At 44.4% G+C, this 24,648-nt stretch overlaps 1 pseudogene across 1 annotated transcript in view; it reads left to right on the top strand.

The window, feature by feature from the left end:
• Positions 1–273: 273 nt before the first annotated feature.
• Positions 274–24,648, top strand: part of LOC146808984 (sialic acid-binding Ig-like lectin 13) — a 464,421-nt pseudogene continuing 440,046 nt past the window's right edge. Inside the window, exon 1 of the transcript XR_014966302.1 lies at positions 274–333. The product of XR_014966302.1 is annotated as a sialic acid-binding Ig-like lectin 13 (transcript). The remainder of the gene's footprint in view (positions 334–24,648) is intronic.

Here is a 24,648-nt window from a genome sequence, read left to right as displayed (position 1 = left end):
TGCAACATTACTATAATCCGTTAACTACTGCTTGGGCCAGATCACTTTTCTTTATGTTTTTACAATGAAGTGCAAAGTGTTGCACATGAAGCTTCCCACCATTGTCATGCGACTTTTCGTGTGCTTCAGTTCCCCACAGGACTCTGCTGGTGCCAGTATAAGGGAGGAGGAGGAGCGGGGCAGGGAGGGGGGGCTGACTGGGGATTGAGATGAGGAAGCTGCTCACCACAGTTCTGCTTCTCTTTAGCCTTTCACTCACTGTGTGATCTTCAGAGTGTTGTGCAGCATCATTGCCTGCCTGGGAGTAGATGTACCAGTGCCTCCTCTCACACAGTAAGTAAACCAAGCTCGATATATCATATGACTGCAGTGTTTTAGAGGGGCTGGCGGTGCTACAACACTTTCTGTGCCAGGGATTTTCATTCACTCACTATTATTTTAGTGATTATGTTTTTTCACTCATCCCGAAGTCAGCACCGGTACTTGGAGTAAAGCAGCAGTGGCGTTTCTATCAGCGGGGTCAACTCAGTTTGTTGTTGTCCTATAGTAATACCCTGAACCCCACCAATGAGATGTGTTAAGAACGCACTTCCTGCATATACTCTGCAAATGCAAATTACTATTTTATATTAAAAAAGTATGTTTGTTTTTAAGGTGTTTATAGACAATTAGATATGTGCAGGGTAGATCGGTATGTTTTTATGTCAAAACAGAACTGTCTTCTACCAACAGGCTAAAATGTGTCGAGTAATCACGGAAATTTTACATCTACAATTTGAGATATTTTATACTAGACCAGGGAATCCTGATCGAAAACACAGATATGAATGAGATTAAAATGGGCAAGGTTTCAATTTGAACAAACTTATTGTCTCGAAAATAAGCACTCAAATTGCTCGCAGAATTTACTGCTCATCTAGTTATGCAATGTACTGAATGTTGATGTGAACAGAGTTTACAATAAAGTGCTATGACATATGTGGTCTCTAGTCTCATAGATGCTCTGATGTAAATGCCAGGGATTTCCCACTGTGTGTGGCTGGGCCGCAGAGTTTAAAATACACGTTATTCGTGTGTCTCTCAGTGACAAAGTCATGCCTAGGATATATTATTGCACTGACATGTTTTAAAAATCTATGGCATGATGCACAAAACGTTGTACGTTCACAAAACGATTTTGGATGTTTCCAACATTAAAAACATAGAAAATGTTTAGAACTCCAAGAGGGGTGGTAAGCCATCTGCAAATGAGAAAGGGTTTCATGTGGGACCAATTAGTGAGTCAGTAAATCTTTAATGTTTTGCAACCAGATATGTGTCACAAAACCTTGATACATCTCCTAAAAAATCGCTATTTGGAAGGGATGCCTACAGCATCCTTACAACATGCACTCCGAAATAGCGATGACTTATGGAGTTGCAAACAACTTTACGAGCGGATATTATATTTCTGAAAATAATGTTTTGTAATCACAGTCAGAATAGCTGTCAGCAATCGTGAAAACGTTCTGTACATCATGTCATGAACTCTGGAAATACCTTGTTATGCAACCCGGTTTAATATTTTTAATATTAAAATGTATAGATCTTTCTACCTGTATCATGCTGATAACACTTCTTGTTTAAATTTTAAAGAAAGTGCTTTGTCTGATAGGGGATGCTCCAGAAATAGGGCATCTCCAAATATGTAACATGTTCGTTCTCCTTCGTTCCTCTTGCTGCCTCAGTCCTCCCCCCCTCTCCCCCGCCCACTCCACAATGGACTCCTTACAACCGAAAATGAATGTAAATCACCTGGATTCCAAGCACAACTGATACTAGGTGTCTACCACTCCAAGTACAGTAATTAACTGACCTCCTTCGTCTGGACCCAGGAGCCCGCTCCTTTGGACCTATGGGCCCACTAACCTGAACCTATGGGCACCCTACACTGGACCTAACAGCCTCTACCTGTGGCCCAAACGACTCTCTCAGTCCCAGACACACTGCTCCTCTGCAAACTAAACTATGAGGCCCACTGCTTTGAGTCTCCCTGCACCCCATCTCCTGACCTCAGCATGCTCGTCTATTCGTTTTTTTCCATCGGAAGGGTCTCGCCTAAAATCATCTGACCTCCCTCCTGTTATCCTGTCTCCCTCCAATCATTAAAGCACATTACTTCATACTAAAATGCTATTAAGCTGCGAGAATCTTTTTTCATGGAGTCAAAAGAAGCTCAGTCTTACAGACTGATTTGGAATTTCGATGGCTGTTGTTATATCTCTCCTCTCTCCTGATGGCAATCATCCAATATATATATGGATCTGACAGGATTTTCACAGTATTTTTCATAGGAGGAAACCTCAGGCAGATAATCTGAGAGGATGCTCTGGTGGAACGGTGACATTTCTGCCTCCAAATGTAGGCTCTAGACATGTTCATCCTCACTGGGGAGGCATGTTCAGTGTCTTCTCATGTAGACTCTCTAACATGATGAGAGGTGTTTACCAGCATGTTGGTAGCACTACGATTACATTTCCTTGAAAGCACATCACCATTTTCATGGCTATCTTTCACAAAGATAACTTGGCCAGATATGGTGGTTGATCAGCAATTCTAGACTGGTTAGCTTTTCACCCACAAATGATGGTGGGTTTACATCCTTAAAATCACTGATCTAATGCGGGAGTTGGAGGAGTTTCTGCTGGTGGCATAGCTGACATCTTGGAAACCTTAAACCTTTCTTTGATGCCACCAGAGAAGGCTTTCCAAATGCACCACATTCAGTGGATTTAATGATTAGCATCACCTGAATCGAGACATTTTTCCTCTGCACACCAAGCTACCTCATGTACCAAATATGGCAAAATACAATAACACAAGCAACATTCTTTCAACCCCGTCACTAGTTTCTGTCCACTCATGGGAGATCATTAATGCCATATACAGATATATACTTTACTTGCTCCAAACAAATTGAGAGAAGTGAGGATGCTTCCTTGTTCCATATTCTCAGTTTCCTTTCAGGCCTGCTTTCCACCAACAACTACTTCCCTCATCCCCATACCATTCTGATGTCTTCCATCGCAACCCTGTGCTGCTTCTCATCTTTTTTCCCGCCAAGCTCTTCTTTTATACCCTTGCTATCTTTGTGAGTATACACTGTTCCCCATATTGATCTGTTTCTCTTTGTCTTTTTAAATGTTCCTTGTTTTTTGGCTGATCACCACAAATTATGTCTCACTCTTTCCCACTCTCTTGCTCATTGTCACTCTTAAACTGCGCATTTGCTGCTGCATCGCTCTAGTATTTCACCTTTGACTGTTTTCTCTCTTAACATCGCTTGACCTTTTGCCTGATTCTCTCTACCTCGCTCTGTCTCCTCTCTCTGTCTCCTATGTTCTCTGTCCACTCTTTGCTTCTCCTTGTAACCGTTCCTCTTTTCCTGAATTTTCCCTTCTCAATAGCCAAAATGCACTCTTTCATTGTGTCCCATGTTTCTCTTATTTTGATTGTTCTCCATATCTCTCCTGTCCTCTCTGTAATTGTATTACCAATGCTTCAACCTCTATGTTATAAGCAAGCAATCAAAAATAGAATGTTCCAGCCTCATTAGCACCACCACAGACGTTGTTCAGATATCATTCAAATATAGCTTTTTTTAAACAAAATTTATTTTGAAGTTAAACTTTTGTATAGTAAGTCAAGAGATCTAAATATGAACAAAAGTTAGAACATAAAAGATCATAGTGTATATCAAAAAAGCAATAATTGGGGGGGCGTGGCTAGGGCAACCAACATGGCGGACACAGATTAACCGAGCTCCGCACGTCCACGCAAATAATCCTCAGTAATCCCTACTGAAATATCCTTTGGAAACTGCTGGCTGGCGTCGGGGAGACCGAGACTCAATGCCCTGTGTCTCCAGCGGATCGTGAAACAGAACACCCGCAGTGGTTCGTGCTCGGTGCACTCGAGGTGCGCCGGGCCTGGCATTTCCATCTGGCCCCGATCCCGGACGAAGTGTGGCTGGTGATTGCGGGGCTGGCCGGGTCCTGAAGGTGAGGAGAATTCCCTGCGGCGGGGGTCATGGGTGCCGGACCATCGGCGGCGCCCCCCCCCAAACCAGTCTACAGTGGCGCTATGCGGGGACCGGCTCTGGGCCCAGCGGAGGCTGAGAGAGCAGATAGTGCCGGTCTCCTGCCACACCCTGGATGAAGAGCGGGTGGTGCTGCACATCAGACCCACAAGCTGTGTTCTCTTCCCCTCCCTTTAAAGTTGGAATTCTCCTGTCAGGGGCTGCTGCAGGCTGAATTCCAGACTGGGAGGTCACACATCTCATACACAGTCAAAAAAAGAGGTGCATGCCGCCTGCTGCATTTGGCATCTATAGCCGCCTCGGGCACACCTTTACCTGACCAATTACTGATTGGACCTTGGGGCTTGCAGCAACAAATAACAGTCACCATTTGGCCCACTCCCTCTACCCCGTGGGCCTTCTGCCTTGCCTCACATAATTGACCTGTGAGTTAACTGGACACTACAACTGAGGCCCATGGGCCCCACGGCAACAAGCTTCGAACATTTGAGGCACCAGGAGCAGTGAGTAGACCCAATGATACTGCAAGAGCCTGTGCTGTGGCGTGGGGATGTTGTGGGCTGGTGGGTCAGCGAGTCTGGTCCCTGTAGGGGGCCTACTTGGCTGGTCGCTCCAGGTTGCAGAAGCAGCCAGGCTAGGTCTGGTGCGGCTTGCAGCCCAGGAGCAGTCAGGTTTCTTGAGGAGCGGCCTGCGGCGTCTCCCCCGGCGGTCCATTGGACGACGGACTTGGGTTGCACAGCGGTCTGGGGCCGCCTCTGGAGTAATGCCTTAATACCCATATCAGGTCCCCCAATATCTCAGCGACACCCCACAACCCGTATATTATGGGAAAGGACAAGCCAGGGGGAGCTGGCTTGAAACAAGGAACCCTACACCAATATACCATGGCACCAAGCGGGGTTACCCCGACAGGGACCATTCAGGACACTGCAGCAATCCTAGCCACCATCACTGAGCCAGGGATACCCTAGATACGAAGATTGGGGCAGTTGGATCCAAGGTCTCCTTTCTCCGCAAAAACCTAAGGAAACCAGTAGATTGGATAACGAAAGCCGAAACGCAGGTCTCGTCAGTCGAAGACAGAGTGTCCAATCTCCAGCAACGCATCAATAAGCTCATAGTGGTGTCTCAGGAACTGGCATCCTGGGTCGAAGAAGCGGAGGGATGCGCCAGACGCAATAACCTTCGCTTTGTGGGGATCTCCTTCCAGATGACATGTTGTCCTCTTGCTTCGTGGTTGAGAGGGCCCACTGAACGTTTACAAAGAGGCCTCCCGCGGAGAAAAACCACGCCAAGTCCTTGCCAAACTGCTTAACTAGGCGGACAGGGACGCTGTATTGCAACATGCCAGACTTCATAAAGACAAACTCTTCTACGAAATTAGACCAATAATGATATTTCCAGATAACCATCACCTGGTGCAGCATTAACGTCAATCCTTCATGGCAGCAAAGAGACGGGTGTGGGATATTAACGTTCAATATACTCTCCTGTATTCAGCCAGACTACGAGTTGTTTATAACTCCAAGACACATTTCTTTGACACACCGGAGGCCATGTTCGATTGGTCGGATGAACGTGCCCACCTGAAACCTCGCTCTCCAATGCCCTTGGAGTCAAACTCAGCCCGTGTATTGCAGAAAAATCAATCTCAAAGGACAGCTGGCTGGGTGTTGACACCGGCCAGCTGTTGAACATTTAAACATGTTTTCAATCTATACAATAAGTTGTGTCGATGCTCCACAGTTTGTCTGTCCGACCCCGGGCATTTACGCGCCATGTTAAAGTTTTGGGGAAAGGTTGGGGACCATCAGAGGGGGGACTTTTGGCTCCCCCTTTGGGGGTTAGGGAACCCCCTACCATGACAGATGCTCCTTGTTTTTGGCAGTATCGGGGGGAGGGCAAGATAATGGGCGTTACAGGGGTTTTGTATTTGTTGTTGTTAGAGATAGCACACAAGCGGAAGCACAATCCAGAACTGAATCTTGCACGACACTCAATATCCATATACACAAAATAGATGCGCACCTTCCGGGGTATTTGACAGTGTTGTTGTGGAATGTCAGGGGCTTATTCAACGGTATACGGCCGACATCCTCCTCCTTCAGGAAACTCATATGCTGGGTACACATTAGGTTGGTTGGATATATGGAGGGAATATCACCCAACAGAAGCTGGATACACGTATATGTCCACAGTCCATGACCTTATGTCCCGGCTGCACTACATATTTACGCTGCACTGTTACATCCATAGTTTTTCTCAGGTCACTCATCTCCCTAGAGGTCTGTCGGATCACTCACCAGTATGTACTAAGCTTCTTATGCATTTCCAAAAAAACCCTCTTAGGTGGTGAATTTCCCGCAGACTACCAGAAGACTCTCACCCGAGCAATCCAGGAATACGTAGATGTGAACGCAGCCTCAGCCCCTTCTAAGACAACCTTATGGGGAGTCCTAAAAACCGAACTCCGGGGGGTCGACATCAGTTACCGTACATACAAGAAACATGAACTTTCCACTCAACTACCGGAGCTAGAGGCTCATTGCATGTCATTAGTGACACAATATGGTTGTGACCCCTGCCCTTCCCTCTGGTGCAACCTTATTCACTCTCAACAGCAGTTACAGCAACATTTAATAGTTGTGGCCAAAGAAATCTGGATGGCATCACAACATCGGATTTATCAATGGGGGGGACAAATCAAGTAAAATGTTACATAGGCTCTGTCAGAATGCGTGCCTTCTGGCCCCAGTCCATATTATCTGGGGAGCCGACAATGGTCTACACTCCTCCCCTGGGGCAGTGGCATCAGAATTTGTGCATTATTTTACCACCCTATATGCCCGGTAAGACCAGCTGTCCGAGGCTTTCATTGCAGAATTTCCTCGAGACAACCCCCCCTTCTAAGTTAACTAACCAGATGAGAAACCAGCTGGATGCCCCTATCACGTTAGAGGAACTGAATGCAGCATTGGTGGCAATGCATCCGGGAAGGGCCTCTGGCCCAAATGGATTCCTCATGGAATTCCTTCAGTCGCATGTGACTGCTTTGGGCCCTTATTTGTGGGAGGCCATTCAGGAGGCGCTCAGTAGGCAAATATTAACCCAGTACTGGCGGCTTGCGGAGATAATTCTATTTCTAAAACCGGGCCATTCACCGGAAGATCCCTCTTCATATTGCCCTATATCCTTAATAAACTTTGAACCCAAGCTACTGGGCAAGAGTCTAGCAGACCGCCTATGAGTTTTCATACAAGATCTTGTTCATTTCGATCAATCCGGCATTATGCCACACCGGGCAACCCATCACAATATTCGCCTTAAAACACGTGGTGATGGAAGCAGTTCCACTCCTCCGAATACTTTACTGTAGACAGAATCTGGATTTCCTCCCGCATGCCAGTAGAACAAAGATCCTTATATGGAGGTATACTGTTAAGCAGATGGGTTGGCAGGGACGGTTGACTCAGGCGACCCCCTTGTGGTACGGCACCCAATTGCGCCGGGTGGCCAAGTTGACGGGTTTTTGCAAATGGGACCTAATTGGTATCTCCATTCTTGGTGATGTAATGAAGGGTACCACTCTGAAGTCCTTTCAGCAGCTGCAGGCGGAATATCTTTTACATAAAACGCGATTCCATAAATACCTACAGCTACGCCAAGCCCTCGCCCCCACAATTCTCACATTGGACTCCCTTCTGGAGTTCCACCTCTTGGACGGTCGCCTTCTTGTGGGGGACTTGACAGCCCACAAAAATAGACAGATATACCCGACCCTCACGACTCATGCTAAAACGACCCTTAACAAGACCAGAGGGCATGGGAAGCAGATACCCCAGATATGTCGGACGATGACTGGGCTGAGGCTATCGCTAGTTCCCGGGGCACTGCTGTCGCCTCTCAATACCGCCTCATACAATTTAAATATGTACATCGAGTGTATTATACACATCTCGCCATTGGAGGATGGGAGTCATCCCATCCCCCCAATGTCTGCAGATGAGGGGATGTTATTTCATACAGTATGGGACTGTCTGGCATTACTGCCTTTCTGGCGTAAGGTTGCGGCCTGCTTGGGTGAGGTGTTGTTCTGGGATCTCTCATTCGACTCCAAGTTATTTTTATTGCACAGCACCGATGGGATTGTGGGAAATCAGTATAAACAACATCTGTTATTCCTGGCCCTGACCATAGCTAAGTGGGACGTGGCACAATTATGGAAGGGAACATCCCCCCTGACGATAGGAAAATGGCGAACGGAACTGAATAGATGTATGGGTGCAGAGATTGCCATCCGCGCAATGTTCTTAAAGTTTTTATTGTTATATCTGTTATTGACATTAATCTCGTATGCGAACTTTGGTACTCTTGACTAATTCGATATGGTAATGTATATACGCAGGACGGTGGTACCATGCAAACATAATAAAATTTGTTTTGGAAAAAAAAAAGCAATAATTGACTGTTGCACTAGAATAAACATGCATGACACAAAATTATGGCGCTTATATAAATATACATGAGGCAGAAACAGAAAACTGTAAGGCAGATACTTTAAAATCGTATTAATACTGATAATAAGTGAATAAATCATACGTAACCAGGAACTTACTCCACACTTTTAAGAACACATCCTGCTTTCCTCCCAGGAAATAAAAATTATTTTGAAGATTTGCCAATAATGAAATTTGGAGTTGCCAATTATCTATAAATAGCTTCATAGTAAACTTCAAATTTTTACTAGCCAAAGTTTTTGTACAGCACCATTCTACATTAGTAAAGGCTATTGAATTCCTCCTATCAAGTTTCTGTTTATGTAACTTCTGTCTGTAAATTGCTTAACCACCTCTTTCCAATTCTGTTCTCAATCTGTACTCATGCTCATTTGACTGTTACACCATCGAACAATGGGTGAAGGCATTCTCCATTTGAATAACTCAAATGGAGCTTTTTCTACTCTTGCATATGATGTCATTCAGTAGGATGCATTCCTATTTTGTAATTCCTCGCATTAAATTAGTTTTTTACTCTCTGCTAACGTAAAGCATTCCTTAATGCTCTCAATGAATAATTCCACTATTCCATTGGTTTCAGGATGATACAAAGCCTTTTTCCTGTGAGGAATTCTCCTCTCTGTCTATAAAGTTATATTTAATCTCTCAGGAGTGTCAATTAAACACATTGCGGGTGTAAATGGTTGTGGAAAAGCTCACATTTTAAAATAAAATGTTTGTCCAAAAATATATTTACACACCTGGAGATAATTTCATTAATGTAGGCTACTACAGAACATCTTCAAAACATATCCACAGATACCAAACTGTAAGGGGTGGCATTTTCTCCCGTCACCATATTCACTATTTGTAAAGCCACCACTTCCCATGGTCAGAGAAAATGGAGTTCTCATTTTAGAATTCGTTTCACTGCAACAGAGATCTGAAAAGTCTTTCTCTAGTATATTTGCATCCATATCTAATCATGGCAATGATAAATTACAGCTAAGATTCTATTACGATGTCGTTTGGAAACTCCTCCGACTGACTTGGTTTCATAATCGTTTCCAACCGAATCGGGTTCTGCAAGTCCTACTAAACAAATACGGACATCCTTTGGTCAGACTTGCATTGACTTCAATGGGAGCCTGTATTATGAACGAGAACACAGGCTCCCATTGACAAAAGGGGTGGATGGAGAAAACTGTGCACCCTGTGGTGGGCACCCCATTATGCCTGCCACACTATGCGTGCAAGGGGATGGGTGAACCCATGGGTAGCCCTACGGGCCCGATTCAAAGTGCCCCGGATGAAGGAGGGCATGCTACAGGCACCCAAACTCAGATTTCGACAGCCGATCCGTGTCGGCACAACTGATTTGGAAAGGCTGTCCGAATCTGACATCCTAATCGCTCGGCTGGAAAAGCGGTCCATAGACCGCTACAATTCAACTCCGACTGACTCAGTTACTCTCAATGCCTTGTGGAACTGAGTTGGAGAGTTAGAAAGCTTTCCAGCCATTGTAATCGGTATTTGGGATTCGAATTCCGTTCAGAGCCTTTCCAGACGACATCATAATCGACCTCTTAGAATTTCCTTATTATTAACTATTATTACATTTATTACTTGAGTTAACATCAACAGTATTAATACACCTTACACTGTGGTATAAGATTTGTCCCAGTAAAATCAAATATTTAATTGATAAATCTTCTTTGATTCTCCAAAATTGTTATATTATATTCAGTTTTCTTCTTCCAATACAAATCTAAATAAATCCTTGTCAAATGTAAATCTACACCCATTTTGAAGTCTTTTTTACAAAAACAAACAAATATACATTTTCAAAGGTCCGAGGTTATTCAGTATCTTCATTAACTACTATATTATCCTTCTAATTGCCATTAATCCTGACAGACAACATACACACACAATATACTAAACTTTGAAAGAATGTTCTTGAAAGCTACTGACCCACTTGCAAATGTGTAATGAAATAACATCTTTGTCTTTGCAAGAAAATATATCTCTCTGCAGCTTCTGGTCTGTCCTTATGGTGTAATTGGTACCCCACATACAGTTATAAATTTGCTTATTGACCATGCCAATGCTAGTGATTCTGTCATAATCACTGAGTAATTTCCACCAGCAGCCACAAGAGCTCTTGAGGCAATGGCACAGGTTTTCTCTTGACACGTTTCCTTCTTGTAAGAAATTGGGTTTTTAGTTGTGCTGGATTTGAGGCCTTCACAAGTATTAGGTCCTCCACTGCCTCCTTTCTGGGAACCAAGTACCCTATTGTAGCACTTTAATCTCTTATGGTAGCGAAGCAGAGTAGTTCAAGACATATTTAGAGGAGGTGCTGTGGGCTAATAGTCACCATTTGCTGTGATGAAAAAATAACACTCAATAAATGTTTGCCCAGTCAGTGCTTTTTCTGTGAAAAAGAAAAGGTATATTTCAATATATTTAAATAATTGCATTATTAAATATATATACATCTTTCAGATATAAATAGCTTCCACCTATAACAGATAGAACATCACAATATACCCACAATGTCTTGCAAACCTCAAACTTTGCTTAAATGACATTTTCTTCACATTTGTCAGAGGGAAAAAAGGGCAAGCTCTTATTCACCCTGGTTTGGTTTGTGCCTGTAGAGGGCACTAGGCCCAGACACACAATGGGGTAGCGTTTTTATTGGAAAAAATGAGGGAATGCCAGGTGGAATTAATTTTGCAGATCCCTGTGGTTTCCAGAAATGTAATGAAAATGTATGTTTTAGGCTTTGTGTAAGGTATGCAGGGCATTGCAGGTAAGAAAAACCCAGGTTTGCCCCTGATGTCTTGATTTCATAAAAAGGCTTGGATTTGGAAGGTTTTCTCAGTTGGTAGCAGACCTGAGCCCAAACTTTGCAGCCATAAAGCATAGTAGTAGGCAGTAGCGGCTCCTGGAGGGAGTGCTGCGGGGCGGTGAGGCGGGCAAGGAGCAGGGTGGGGGGTAGTAAAGTCCAGCATACGGCCAAACGGAGGTAAGTACATAAATAAATAAATAAATAAAATGAAAATGGCAATGCAGCGTGCGCAATGTAATTCGTAATGTATTTATTTATTTATATACTGACCTCTGGTAGGCCAGAGTTTACTACCCCCCCAGCCTGCCCCTCCCACACCCCACCTCACCTCCCCCCAGCACTCCCTCCAGGAGCCGCTACTGGTAGTAGGACGATATTGAGCCTGCTATGCATGTGTAAAAACGAAACATACGAAACAATCAACAGCACCAGCTACCAACACCTTCAGCACCCTGCTCCCAGCCGAATCTGGGCCGCTCCCAATCTTCTGGTGCTGGAATCTCGGACCTGGTCGTGTCATTGACCTAAAACGAGAAGGTGAAGTTTAGGAAAGCATTGCCTGATTTTATGTGCATTTTCTGCTTTTCCCCCATTCACTTCAATGGTGCGAAATCTTAGAAATCTTAACTTTCAAAGTACTTCATGGTCTTAAAAAATACATACAAGTTGATTTTATTTTTATAATTTGGTCTGTGATTTATTCTTGAGTGAGTGTCTCATTTACGACCTCTGTGAGTATAGCAAATGTTTAGCACTACCCTCTATAAACATAACTGCTCACCCACACTGCCACAGAAAAGAGCCGTAGTATTATCTTCTTTAACCTATGTGTATCAGTAAGGGATCCACTGGACTCTCTGCACAGTATACTTCGTTTTAGTACACTATATAGAGATCCAGCTTCCTACACTTATCCCACACCTTAGCATTACTCAGGGGAGTTCACTTCTCAAGACAAGTAATACACTGCTCAACTTCACAAAATGTTTATTCCTAACCTTCTGATTCCTCAATACACCCCTGACTCGTGGAGGCTAGAGATCTGGCAGAGCAGTGCTCCACAACTCATCCTGTGTTCATTTAACTAGTTGTAGTGAAGAATGAAGAATTTGGATGGGGTTTGCATATTGACTGGGGGACGGAATATTGACTGGGACAAGGAATTTATAGTCTGACTAAGCTATTGTAGTAAGAGTTCAAAATATTAGTAACCTTGGATGCCGTCTAATTTTGGCTGTGGAAATTACTTGAATTGCCAAAAGGATGAACCAAATATACATTAACTAGAGGTACGCTGCAACTCTGGGCAATAGCTTGCTTAGCCTCCACACTGGCCCCAACAGCGCTAAGGATGCCTGGCTTCACCCTGGGGGTGCCCAGGAGTGGACACTTCACAGGGAAAGCCAGGAGGGGTTCCACAGCGGTATGAGTATCAGCGCCAGGAAACCGCAAAGGCGACACCTCAAGGTGGCCGTCTGGTGACAGTGCGCTCTATAAGTACCTTGACATTTACATTTATGCTCTATTTAGATGCATAATAAGTTCTTGTGTCCATTTTGAGCTCAAGAATGCATTTCAACATTATTAGACCAAAATCACATATGAAGCGAAGAACAGCTGCTCGTGTTCAGTTCAAATTAATTGTTCCTGTGTTGGAATTTTGCGTGAGAGAAATCTAAATCGGCCGACATGGCTAATTGGTGTAATCTAAGGCATTCCACTTAACATTCACAAAATAAAATCCCAGAAATTGCATGAGTTTACACCAGCATAAATAAAAGTTCACCTGTACTTACATATTACATCCTCATCATCTTCCTTGTTCCATCCCTTAAGTAATTGTAGATGGTCCCAAGCCTGCCTTCAAAACCACTAATCAATAAAAAATATTTGATTTTATTACGTCATCAAACAAATGAGACCAAATTTGAGTACCAAAATTAAGTGTTTCTGTGTTCCCTGCATCTAATTTCTTATGAGTGCTGAATGTATGTGGGAGGGCAGTTGCGACTTTTCAGATCTTTTCTCGAGATGCCACAATTTCCTTGCTCAAATTGCTATGCTTATGTTACGGTCACTGTGAATAACCCCTTGCTTGATGAAAGTTATGGTTGCAACTCTCAAACTGTTGGAGCAGAGGGTTTAGGGATGTTGATATTTTGGTCAATGTTAAGAGAAGGCCCCATGAGTGGCCATGGATTTGAGCCCTGTGCAGGACAAAGAATCCCAGGGTCGTGTAAGTTGCATAATGACCTTTGATTCTAAGAGGGGTCGTGCACCCAGAACTAAAGGACATTTCAGTGTTACTGTTAGCCTTTGAGAAATGTCCTTATCTCTAAAGTTTGAGCATTGTGTAGCAACAATTACAGGCTCTGGTTTGCCAAGAGAAGTAAGACTGGAAATCTGAGATTCCACATTAATATCAGAAATTGCCATTTATGATGGGTAAGATATTGTCATAGACTAAGGAATTAACTCATCAGTTACAATTGTAGAATACCAAATCTCACACTTGAAGGCTTTTTGGAATGGGGGAGGGATATACAGGAGGCATAGTGGCCAGACGTGTAGCAACACATTAACCCTCCATTATCCTTATTCCTGGAGTTGAGAATAAAATTGTAGGAATGCCACATTTCACATCTATGCAAAAAGATCCAGTGGAGGTGTCCTAAATCGAGTACATAATATAGAAAGATTTGTATTAATACACATATTTTAAAAAGAAAATACACTGCTCAGCTTTTCTGTTCGGTAATTGTGTACTCATTCTCAGATAAATGGCTGAAAGTCCGAACAAAATTAATTCTTTGTGGATACTTTTAAAGCGTTTACAGGAGATAGGAATCAGGGGTCTGGCTTTGGCCTGGTTTTGTTCCATCCTGGAGGGGCCATCTTTCCAGGTATTGGTGCCACCTTTCTATTCACAGGAGCTTGCCCTGCAACAGGGGTGCCACAGGGCTCAATATTGAGCCCCCTGCTTTTTAACATTTATGTTCAACCCCTTGCTTTGGTGGCTAAAAGAAGAGGGCTATCACTGGTGTCGTATGCCAATGACACCCAATTGGTGATTGCCTTCTCTAAGAAATGTAGTCATAACCTTGAAAAGTTTAAGGAGGATTTGCTAGAGGTTGCGGACTGGATGGCTTTAAACTGCTTGCAGTTGAATGCAAGTAAATTTGAGGTTTTGCTGTTTGGGAAGGACCGGAATATGTGTCCAAGCAGTGCTGGCTGGATCGTCTCAAACCGGCTCCGTCACCTAAAGAGGTGTGTGGATTGACAGTGGTCTTACCTTTGACACTCAATCTAAAGTTGTGGCGGGGATCTGCTTCGGGCTCCTGCGAGGTTTAAAACCTCTCCTGGGTTTCTTCCCTCCCAAAGTGCGTCAAACTATTGTCCAGGTGACGATTTTATCGAGACTAGACTATGGTAATTCTCTATCTTGGTGCTAATAAGTCTAGTATTGGGTGCCTGCTGGGAATACGGAATGCAGCGGCACACATTCTCGTAGCACTCCCGAAATTCTGTTCTGTATCTCATGTTCTACCTAACTTACATTGGCTGCCTGTCGAAAAACAAATCCAGTTTAAAACACCCTGCGTATCTCACAGGATTCTGACTCACCAAGCACCTCTGGGGCTGGCTAATTTGCTAGCTTTCTATGCGCCGCGGCGCACTTTAAGGTCTGCCGATCAAGGCCTGGTCTGTATTCCTCGAGTCTTAGAGCTAGAGCGGGAGGTCGCTCTTTTGTAGTCTTGCGGCGAAACTATGGAATTCGCTCCCAGTCTCTATTAGAGGGATCCAGAATCCTCTTGCATTTCGTAAAGCCATAATGACCTGGCTCTTCCCGGCATAACTTGTTCCCTCCACGCTCACTCTCACTGTCTTTGGTGGCGCTGGGACGGCCCGTCATTACAAATCCGACTATTATTATTACTATTATTATTATTACATAGATGACTGACCAGCAATATAAAAAATAAGGAAAACTATATTGATTCTTGTTCACATATATTTTCTCTACCACACCTTCACTGATAATGTAAATACCTTGAGAGAGGTCAGAATCGCTCCCAGTTCTTTCCAAATTAATGATCAGCAAATCTTTTCCTAAAACCATCTACTCTGCAGGGACAGATTACAAGGAGTGGCTTTTTGGTGCCATTTTGAAATCTCAGATGTTTAGTGCACTTTCTGTCACTGGGGGGCTGACTGGGGATAATCAATTCATCCGCCACTCAGAGCAAACAGAAAGACTGTATTGTCCCCTTTTGGAGTGGGGGGATGCCCTGGGCCAGGGTGAGAAACCCCCACCCCTTTGTTTTTTTGCAATATCCCTGGTGTCTAGTGGACCTTCTGCCCCCTTTGGGGAAGAATTGGGGAAGCCCTCCCAATCTGCCCCAAGGGGGGCAGAAACGATGTTAGATCCTATTTTGGGATCGAGGCATGGCCTTGTGAATGGAGGCCTCCCCCACCTCCTTTTTTCTGGGAAAAATATCCCTCTTGTCCAGTGGGCTTTCTGCCCCCAAGAGGGCAAAAATACTGTAATGCCACTTTTTGGGATGGGGTCATGACCCTGAGCATGGTGGGCCACCACCAACCTTTTGTTTTATATTGCCCAGTGTTTAATGGGCTTTTCTGCCCACCTGCTCGAAGGGACAGATTCAGGGCAAGTTTTGGGTTGGCAGCATGACCTTGTACATGTAGACTGCCCGCATACATTTTGTATTTTTCTGGTGTATAGTAAACTTATCCCACTTTTCCCTGTTTTAAGTGGGGTTTCTGCTCCCTTCCCCCCAAGGGGGGCATATTGGGGCTGTGAGAAATTGAGTTGTTGGTTGAGGGTGGTGGAAGCCTTACTAAGGCAACAGCTACAATCCTTGTCAGGGTAAACCACAAAAGTCACTAAATTAACCTGTGTTTAACTCCTTGGTAGCTTGGCACAAAAGAAGACTGGCTTAAATAGAGGCACTGTGTACAGCATTAAGGCAGCACACACACAGTAATACATTGAAAACACAATGCAAGAAAAATCCTAAACCAATTTAGAAAAATAGAGTACATTTTAATACGTAAAATGAGACCAAAATAACAAAAATCCAGTCAGTAGAACCAGGGATATTCACTTTAAAATTGCAGTTGGCATTGTACCTAAAAGCACAAAGCACCACTTGCAGTCATCTGTTAATGCTTATTTGGGGGAAAGTAACAAATTAATGCCAACCATGATGAAGCGTGGGATGGATAAGGGGATCAGGTTAGTCCAGCTGAGAAAGTTACTGTTGGACTTGGCCCTTTTTGCAGGGTCATCTTAGAACTTGTTGCCTTCCTCCTATATTTATTCTGACCTGTTGTTGGCTGTTTTATGACTCTGGGCACTTTACCACTGCTGATCAGTGCTAAAGTGCATATGCTCTCCCTATGGTAAATTGATGTATGAATTAGTGATTCCATGATTGGTTGGTTTGGGTTACCTGTCAGACCCTAGTACAGTGAATCAGGAGTGCCCAGGGCTGGTAATCCAAATACTGCTGGTGGGCTTGCAGCACTGGTTGTACCACCCACAGAAGCAGCCTGTAAAAGTGTGTCTAAGGCCTGCCATTGCAGAGTCTGCGTGCAGTCTGGTACTGTCATGCTCACTGGGCAAGTGCACCTACTTGCCAGTCCCTAAACCTTCCCTTTTCTTCATATCAGACACCCCTATGGTAGGCCCAAGGGCAGGGTGCATTGTAAGTATAAGGTAGGACATGCCCTGGTGTGTGTGGCATGTTCTAATAGTGAATTACAGCCATTTTTGTTTTTCACTATTGCAAGGCTACCTGTTCTCCATAGGCCAGAATGGGCAGTTTGATTATTACATCTTATAATCCTAACTGACTCAGGGAGCATGGTAGAAATTCGAATTTAGTATGCCTGAACTCAGAATGATAAAATACATCTTTTAGTGAAGTTGGTTTTAACATTCTGTGTTTGAAAATGCCACTTTTAGAAAGTAGGTATTTTCTTGTCTAACCATTTAAACCTGCCTCTGCTAGGCTGTGTATTCCTTGTCTGGAGTTTGATTGACAGGGGCTGGGGAATTCCAGGGGGCTGGGAAATTCCCAGAGACAGGGTGAGTCAGCACAGGGCTGAATAGAGAGATCTCCATGTAGATGGGTGGGAGGAGTTGCACCTGGGAGCTGAATAGGGCTTTGCTTTCCCTCCACAATGCTGGCTCCACCTTCTGCGGTGCGTCTGATTTCTCTGCCCTGAGGAAAGAAGGAGTCATGTAAACAAAGTGCTCCAGGACTGATCAGAACCGGTTTGAACAAGGCAAAGGCCTCTCTGCCTTCAGAGAAAAAGAGAAACTGTGTATAAAAGGGGGACACAGACCCCAGAACTTTAGATCACTTTGGGAAACAAGAAGAAAACTCTACTGAGGAGAGGAACCAAGAAGAAGCTTAGGAGAAACTATCCCTGAAACTGGGGGGATTGGCCTGCAGTGGTTGCCTTGCTGCCAAAGGGAGGAAAAAGGAACTGCGTGTGTACTTTTGCTCAACTTGTGAAGGATCTCCAAGGGCTTGGAAAAGAGCTTGCCTTCTACTGAAGTCTCAGGAACAACAGACTTCAACCACCAGCTCCCCAGAGTTCTTTGGAAGTGCCTGCTGCTGTTTTGGGGCTTTCTGAGGGACTGCGTGTCACAAGGAGCTGGAAGTGCGACTCAAAATGGAGAAGCGTGCCGCCATTGGAGCTGTTGTCGCATCGAGCGGAAGCGTCTCGCATCATCGATAAGTGTCTTGCAACACCGAAGAAGCGTGTCGCCATCGCTGCCGTAGCTGATGCATTGCACCACATCAAGAGGAGAGTCTCGCTTCGAGGAAGAAGTGTGCCGCCGTCGCAGCCGCTGCCGTTGCATCTTGGATGATGCCGCTGTAGCTGTCGCATTGCACCGCATCAAGAAAAGCTCCTTGCATCCACGGAGAAGCGTGCCGCCGTAGGAGCAGTTATCGTCGCATCGCGTAAAGAGTGTCGCCACTACAGTTGCCGCATCTGGAAGATCTTCACGTCTTTATTTCTTTGCACCAAGCTTTCATCGCATCAACATCATTGCAACACTTTTGTTGCCCTGCATGTCGCATCTACAGGTACATTGACTTAAAGTGTCGCATTTAAGAACTAAAGAGAACTAAGCTAAATTCTACCACCTTAAAGTAACAGTATTGTGGATTTTTGTTGTTTATGGTCTTGTGGTAAATCTATATAAAGAATACTTATTTTTGATATAACACGATCGAAGGGGGCTCTAGTTTTTCTCCTTTCCTGGCGCCGTGAGGGCAACGGCTATCGGCACTACAGCCCAGAAGGGCTTTCAGAGCAGGGAGCATTTACCGGAAGCAAAACCTCCAGGTCTGCCGTGAGGACAACGGTTCAAGCACAAACTACTACTCCCAGGTTCCTCGGACCGGCGCAAGCAGGTGACGTCAGTGGCAGGCGTCACCTGCCTACATCAACGCTGCACGCCTCCCGCAGCGCGGGACACGATCGAAGGGGGCTCTAGTTTTGCTCCTTTCCTGGCGCTGTGAGGGCAACGGCTATCGGCACTACAGCCCAGAAGGGCTTTCAGAGCAGGGAGCATTTACCGGAAGCAAGACCTCCAGGTCTGCCGTGAGGGCAACGGCTCAAGCACAAACTACTACTCCCAGGTTCCTCGGACCGGAGCAAGCAGGTGACGTCAGTGGCAGGCATCACCTGCCTACATCAACGCTGCATGCCTCCCGCAGCGCGGGACGCGCGCGGGCAGCGCCCGGGCAAAGCCCGGGCCAAGGGCAGGCCCGTCCTTGCCCGTCATAGTCCGGAATAGGCTGGGCTGGGCCACGCTACTTGGTCTCCTCAGCTCAACAAAGGATCCTGGTTTGGACAAAGGAGAGTAAAGGTACTGTCATTATGGATTACCTGATAATACCGGGCTACTCCTGTCTACCGCCAGTCTGACTGGTCAGGCTGGAAGATTTGCAACTTTCAAGTATGAGTGTATCACCGTTCAAATTATATATTGTTTATAATCGCAAATAATGAACAAGGCCAAGGCTAATTTGGGGAACAGGGTGGCGGGTACACTGGATGCCTTTATCACCAGGGCTAATACGGTATTGACCCAGGAAATAAACGAAACAGAACGTAGAGTCTCCCTGGACCTTAAAAGCTCAATTAACAGGCTATCCCTAACCCCTGAATTTCTCCCTATATTGCAACCCAGTGCCGTAGAAGATTCCCCTGTTACCACATCGATATCCCAACCTCCCATAGAGAAGGACACGCCCATTTTAAAGGAATCTATGGTAGAGAAAAAAGGGATGATGACTAGGGGGAAACAAGCTAAATCTAAAACAGCAAAAGTTAACATCTCTATTGCGAAGGGACGACGGGAAAATAAGCAAGTGGGTGGCCAGGGTAGTATGGATGTGATAACACATAATGAACAGAGTGCAGAGGTAATTGAACTTGCAACTAGTCCCCTGGGAAAACAAGCATTGACGTGTGACCTGTCTATGGGTCAGGTGAACGAGTTTAGCTTGGTAAATTTAGAAACCATATTAATAAAGCTACTGGACCCAATTTTGAAGAAGCTTAATAATATAGAAGATAGGCTAGCACTATTAGAGGGGAGATGTGGCTGTAAAACAAATGTTAGACTGACAACATAGCAGAAGCGCTGACAATAGGCACTCCCAGGGTCACTAAGAAGGATTAGAATGGGGTACATAATGTTGGTACATGTAAACCCAGAGAGGCTCCTACTAATTTAGTTTCTCATTATAACTTACCTATTGAAACCACTTCCAGAAGCTAGAAAGTCCAACAGTAGCACTGATAAATCAGGGAGAAAGCGGGAGGGGGATGCGTATGTCCTACACTTCCAGGGAACCCAGATAATTGATTTACCAAGGGAGTCTACCCCATATACAATAATTTTGGGAAATGTTCCCCAACTAAAGGAAGGGGCTACAGAGGACTTTGATCAACTTAAAAATAAATGGAACCAATGGTTTACTAACAATATATATATGGATCACGATGTTATCAGATATATAATAATGGCTCATAGAGTTAGCTGGATTGGCAATAGGGCAAAATCGTGTCAAGGCGATTGTATTGTTGTAAACTCTGATAACCCGTGCTCCGCCGAGAAGATACTGCAGGAGACACAAAAGCGTTACCTGGGATCTAGCTCTAACATAGTTATTTTACCCCTGGGCTACTTCTATATCCAAGAGCCCCGTAGGCTCAGGATTGATACCAGTCGTAGAGCTTATACACATACAAGGGATACTATGGAACAGAACTACCAACACTGAATCCCTCTCCGTTCTTACTCTTCCAGGGACATGGATAGTGCTCATCTTTTCCCAAGATTAGAACTGAGAAATAGATTTTTACCCCTATCCGACTTAGAAGAGTGTGACTGACTAAGCCCCCAGGTATCAAGTGGAACAAGCATACACATGTCCTCAAAGGACCGTAATAAAGAGGTAGTAAAAGACAGCCCTTTAATTCTTAGTAATAATATTTTATCATGGAACATTGCAGGGCTGGCTAGGAAAAGCAATGATCCATTATGGCTTGCTTTTGTCAGACAGTTTAAGATCATTAGCTTACAGGAAACATGGGCTACTGACTGTAATTACTATCTGGATGGTTATAAGGTCTTTTGTGTCCCGGCCTCCCCCTCGGTTAGTGGTAGGCCCAAGGGAGGGTTGGTAACCTATATTTCACTTGATATTAAATGTGAGGCCCGCATGATCCCACACTCACATCCAGGAATTCTGGCAATGACACTAAGGAGGGGGGGGGGGTCTGAATGGGTTCTAATAAACTTTTATAACTCCCTGACTATTTCTGCTGAAGGAGGTAACATCAAAATATTGGCTAACTTTATAAGAAAACATATGGCCAACAAACTACATAGTTTGATAATAATGGGGGACTTTAACATCCACCCCTGTGGTAACCCTATCACCACCTGTCTAGCCAACTTAGGTTGCCCACGCTTGACAGGTCTGCATTTTGAACACACGCCGCAAGGAGCGGAACTTAATAATCTTCTGAGTGATAATGACATGGGGGTGGCTATGTCTTATATGAGCCCTGCCACAATGTTCCCGATCCCAACGTTCAAGGGCAAGGGGAGGGGTACCTTTATTGATTATATTCTTATCTCGGCATCCCTAGCCCCCCTTTTAGAGGGATTTACCATCCTAACCAATGAACATAGTGACCACAACCCGTTGTCAGTTCACCTTGGTGGTATTTTGACCGATCTTACCTGTAACATCCCAGTAACAGGCTCACTAAGTACCACAGATGGTAAGAGGAGGTTAAGGTGGTCTCAAATATCACCTGATGTTTTCAACAACAACGTAAAGGTCTACTGTTCGGGAGAAATAGTTACTTGCACTACAGATGGAGTAACTGCAAGTAGTGTCCTGAATGCATTTTCTAACATGTCCGGGAAAATAAGTGAGTTATTGTTAGGAAAGTCAGGATATAGAGTTAATCTGGGTCCTAAATGGTTTGATACCAACTGTACCAAAGCAGCAAAACGGTTAAGGGAAGCACTGGCAAAGAATCCTAGAAACCTGACTGCAGTGCGTTCCTTGAGAAGGGAGTATAGGGATGCCCTTGCAACTCGTAAGGCCTCGTTAAAGGACAAAGCCTGGCAAGAATTAATAGACAGTAGTACCCTGAAAGATAGTGCCAGGTTCTGGAAAGTTCTGGAAAGTTGTTAATGGTCCCTTGTTTCATCAGGAGGGGGGGGATGGCTTGGTGGGCATCTATCCTCCACCCCGTTTTTAATGCTGCTGCCATAGAAGGGTGCCCGAACTCTTGGGCATCGTCAACCATAGTGCCCGTTTTTAAGAAGGGCAACAGAAGTGATACTTGCTGTTATAGACCAATATCACTTATTGATTCGGTTGTGAAGGTATTGGGGCGTGCTATCTTAAACAGATTAAGGGACTGGGCAGATAACAACAAGATGTTATCAGCCTGCCAGTATGGTTTTCACCCAGGGCGTTCCACCACTACCCAGTGCCTTAATTTGTATTTGCTGCTCAATAAATACACCGTGGTGTACCCCGGTTCGATACACCTCGCCTTCATGGACTTATCATCGGCCTTTGACTGTGTTAACAGATCTAAACTTTGGCAGTCCATGGAGGCGAGAGGGGTAGATGCGGGGTTGATACATTTTTTGCGGGATTTACATTTTCAACCCGGGCAAATGTTAGGTACAGCAAGGATCTGAAAGTAACGAATGATTTCCCTATCAAAAAAGGTTTAAGGCAGGGTTGCATTATGGCTCCTTTTTTATTTAACTTTTATATAAATGATCTTGAGAGCACCCTGATAGAGACAGGTGCTGATTTCCCGCCTATAGCTCAACGGGGTATTCCCGTTCTGCTATACACGGATGATGCTGTTCTAATAGCTAGGACAGAATCTGGGCTTCAAACCCTGCTAAACGCCTTTTACGAGTTTATGAATAACCTAGGTCTAAAGATTAATAGCACCAAGTCTTACACTATGAGACTGGGTAAGTGCACTAGAAAGGCATTCCGGTTTAAAACAGGGGATGACATAATTCCCAGTACCAGGGTGTTCTCATATTTAGGAGTTTTATTTGATGATAAGTTAAAGTGGGAGGCTGTGATACATAAAAAAAGGGGGAGATGGCCCGGGCAAATGCCACAATTTTAAATTTTGCCTCAAAAATAGGGAAGAAACCGACGGGGGCCATGCTTCAGGTCTACAGAGCCAAGAGTGTCGCCATAGCAAGCTACGGTAGTGAGCTGTGGGGACGCGGCGTAATTAATCCCTTACTGGTCGAGGAAAATACATTTCTAAGATTATTATGTGTCCCTCAAAGTACCCCCAACCTGGTGGTTCACGAGAAATTGGGAGTACCTTATATATCCGACCAATTAACACTGCGCCCTATGATCTTTTGGCTACAGTGCTGGCTTAATCCGGATATTCCTCTGACCCGAGCTATATTTAAAGACTGCCTGGCATTAGAGAACATGGCACGAATCCCCTGGTTTAATTATATTAAAAAGGGATTTGACCTACTGGGAAGGGGTTCCCTATTTACCAATCCCGAAGAAATCCTTAAGAATTATATCCCACTAATCAAAATCGCTTTCTTGAATCATAGGACGCAAGAAAGGGAGGGGATGGAGGTCATGAAACCAAGTGTCCGGTTCTATCTTCCCTTAATCACGACCCGTACAGCTGAGCCCTACCTGCTGGCCACTCTTACCTCACATGAAAAATTTCTGTTAACCATGTTCAGATGCAATACATTCCATTTTTTATTGGCTAGACCTAAAGGGGCTACTAGAGGTCAGCTGTTACCAGTATGTGGCTGTAACGGGCAATCGCCGCAAGATTTAGAACATTTCATGTTTTTTTGCACTTTTTACTCAGTCCCAAGAAAATCCTTTTTGATCCCAATTTTAAAGAAACTGAATTTTATTCAAGTTAAACCTGCTTTAATGTTTTTACAACTACTAAACATAGATTGTACATATTTTATTGTCCGTTTTTTAAAATCCACTTTGAAATCAAGAATGGACATGGACTGTTAAATATATTGATGTGATTTGTTCCTTTTATCTTGGATGTGTATTTCAATTTGTGCTTGTTTGTGACTTTTATGAATTTATATTCTAAATTCGAAATAAAGTATTTTTGATTGATTGATTGATTGATATAAAACCTGTGTGGTGTCCATCTGTAGTGTTGTCATTTGATTACTATATGTGTTCACAAATGCTTTACACACTGCCTCTGAGATAAGCCTGTCTGCTCGTGCCAAGCTACCAAGGGGGTGAGCAGGGGTTATTTTAGGAGTGTACCCCTTTACCCTGACTAGAGGCGAGGGTCCCTATTTGTCACAAGTGCATACCTGTGCCAACTAGAGACTCCCAAGTCTAACAGCTACCTTCTCAATGTCTAGCGTTAATAGTGCAGTTTGCGGTGAAGGAGGTTGCACGGATTACAGATAGTGTTCTGGATGTTTATCGTTGGAGCGTGAAGAGCAGGATTTGTGTCACAGATCGTTGTCACTCTAATGCGAAGATCTGGGCATCATGGACTAGTTGCTGGAACTTCGTGTTGAAGGACACCATGGGCTGCCATTGCTCGAGCTTAAAGTGCAGGTTTCACATTGCCAATCA

Source organism: Triturus cristatus, chromosome 7 (genome assembly GCF_964204655.1).
Source record: "Triturus cristatus chromosome 7, aTriCri1.1, whole genome shotgun sequence".
NCBI classification, from domain to species: domain Eukaryota; kingdom Metazoa; phylum Chordata; class Amphibia; order Caudata; family Salamandridae; genus Triturus; species Triturus cristatus.
Note: the sequence above shows the minus strand (reverse complement) of the source record. Positions and strands in the feature narration are given on the sequence as shown.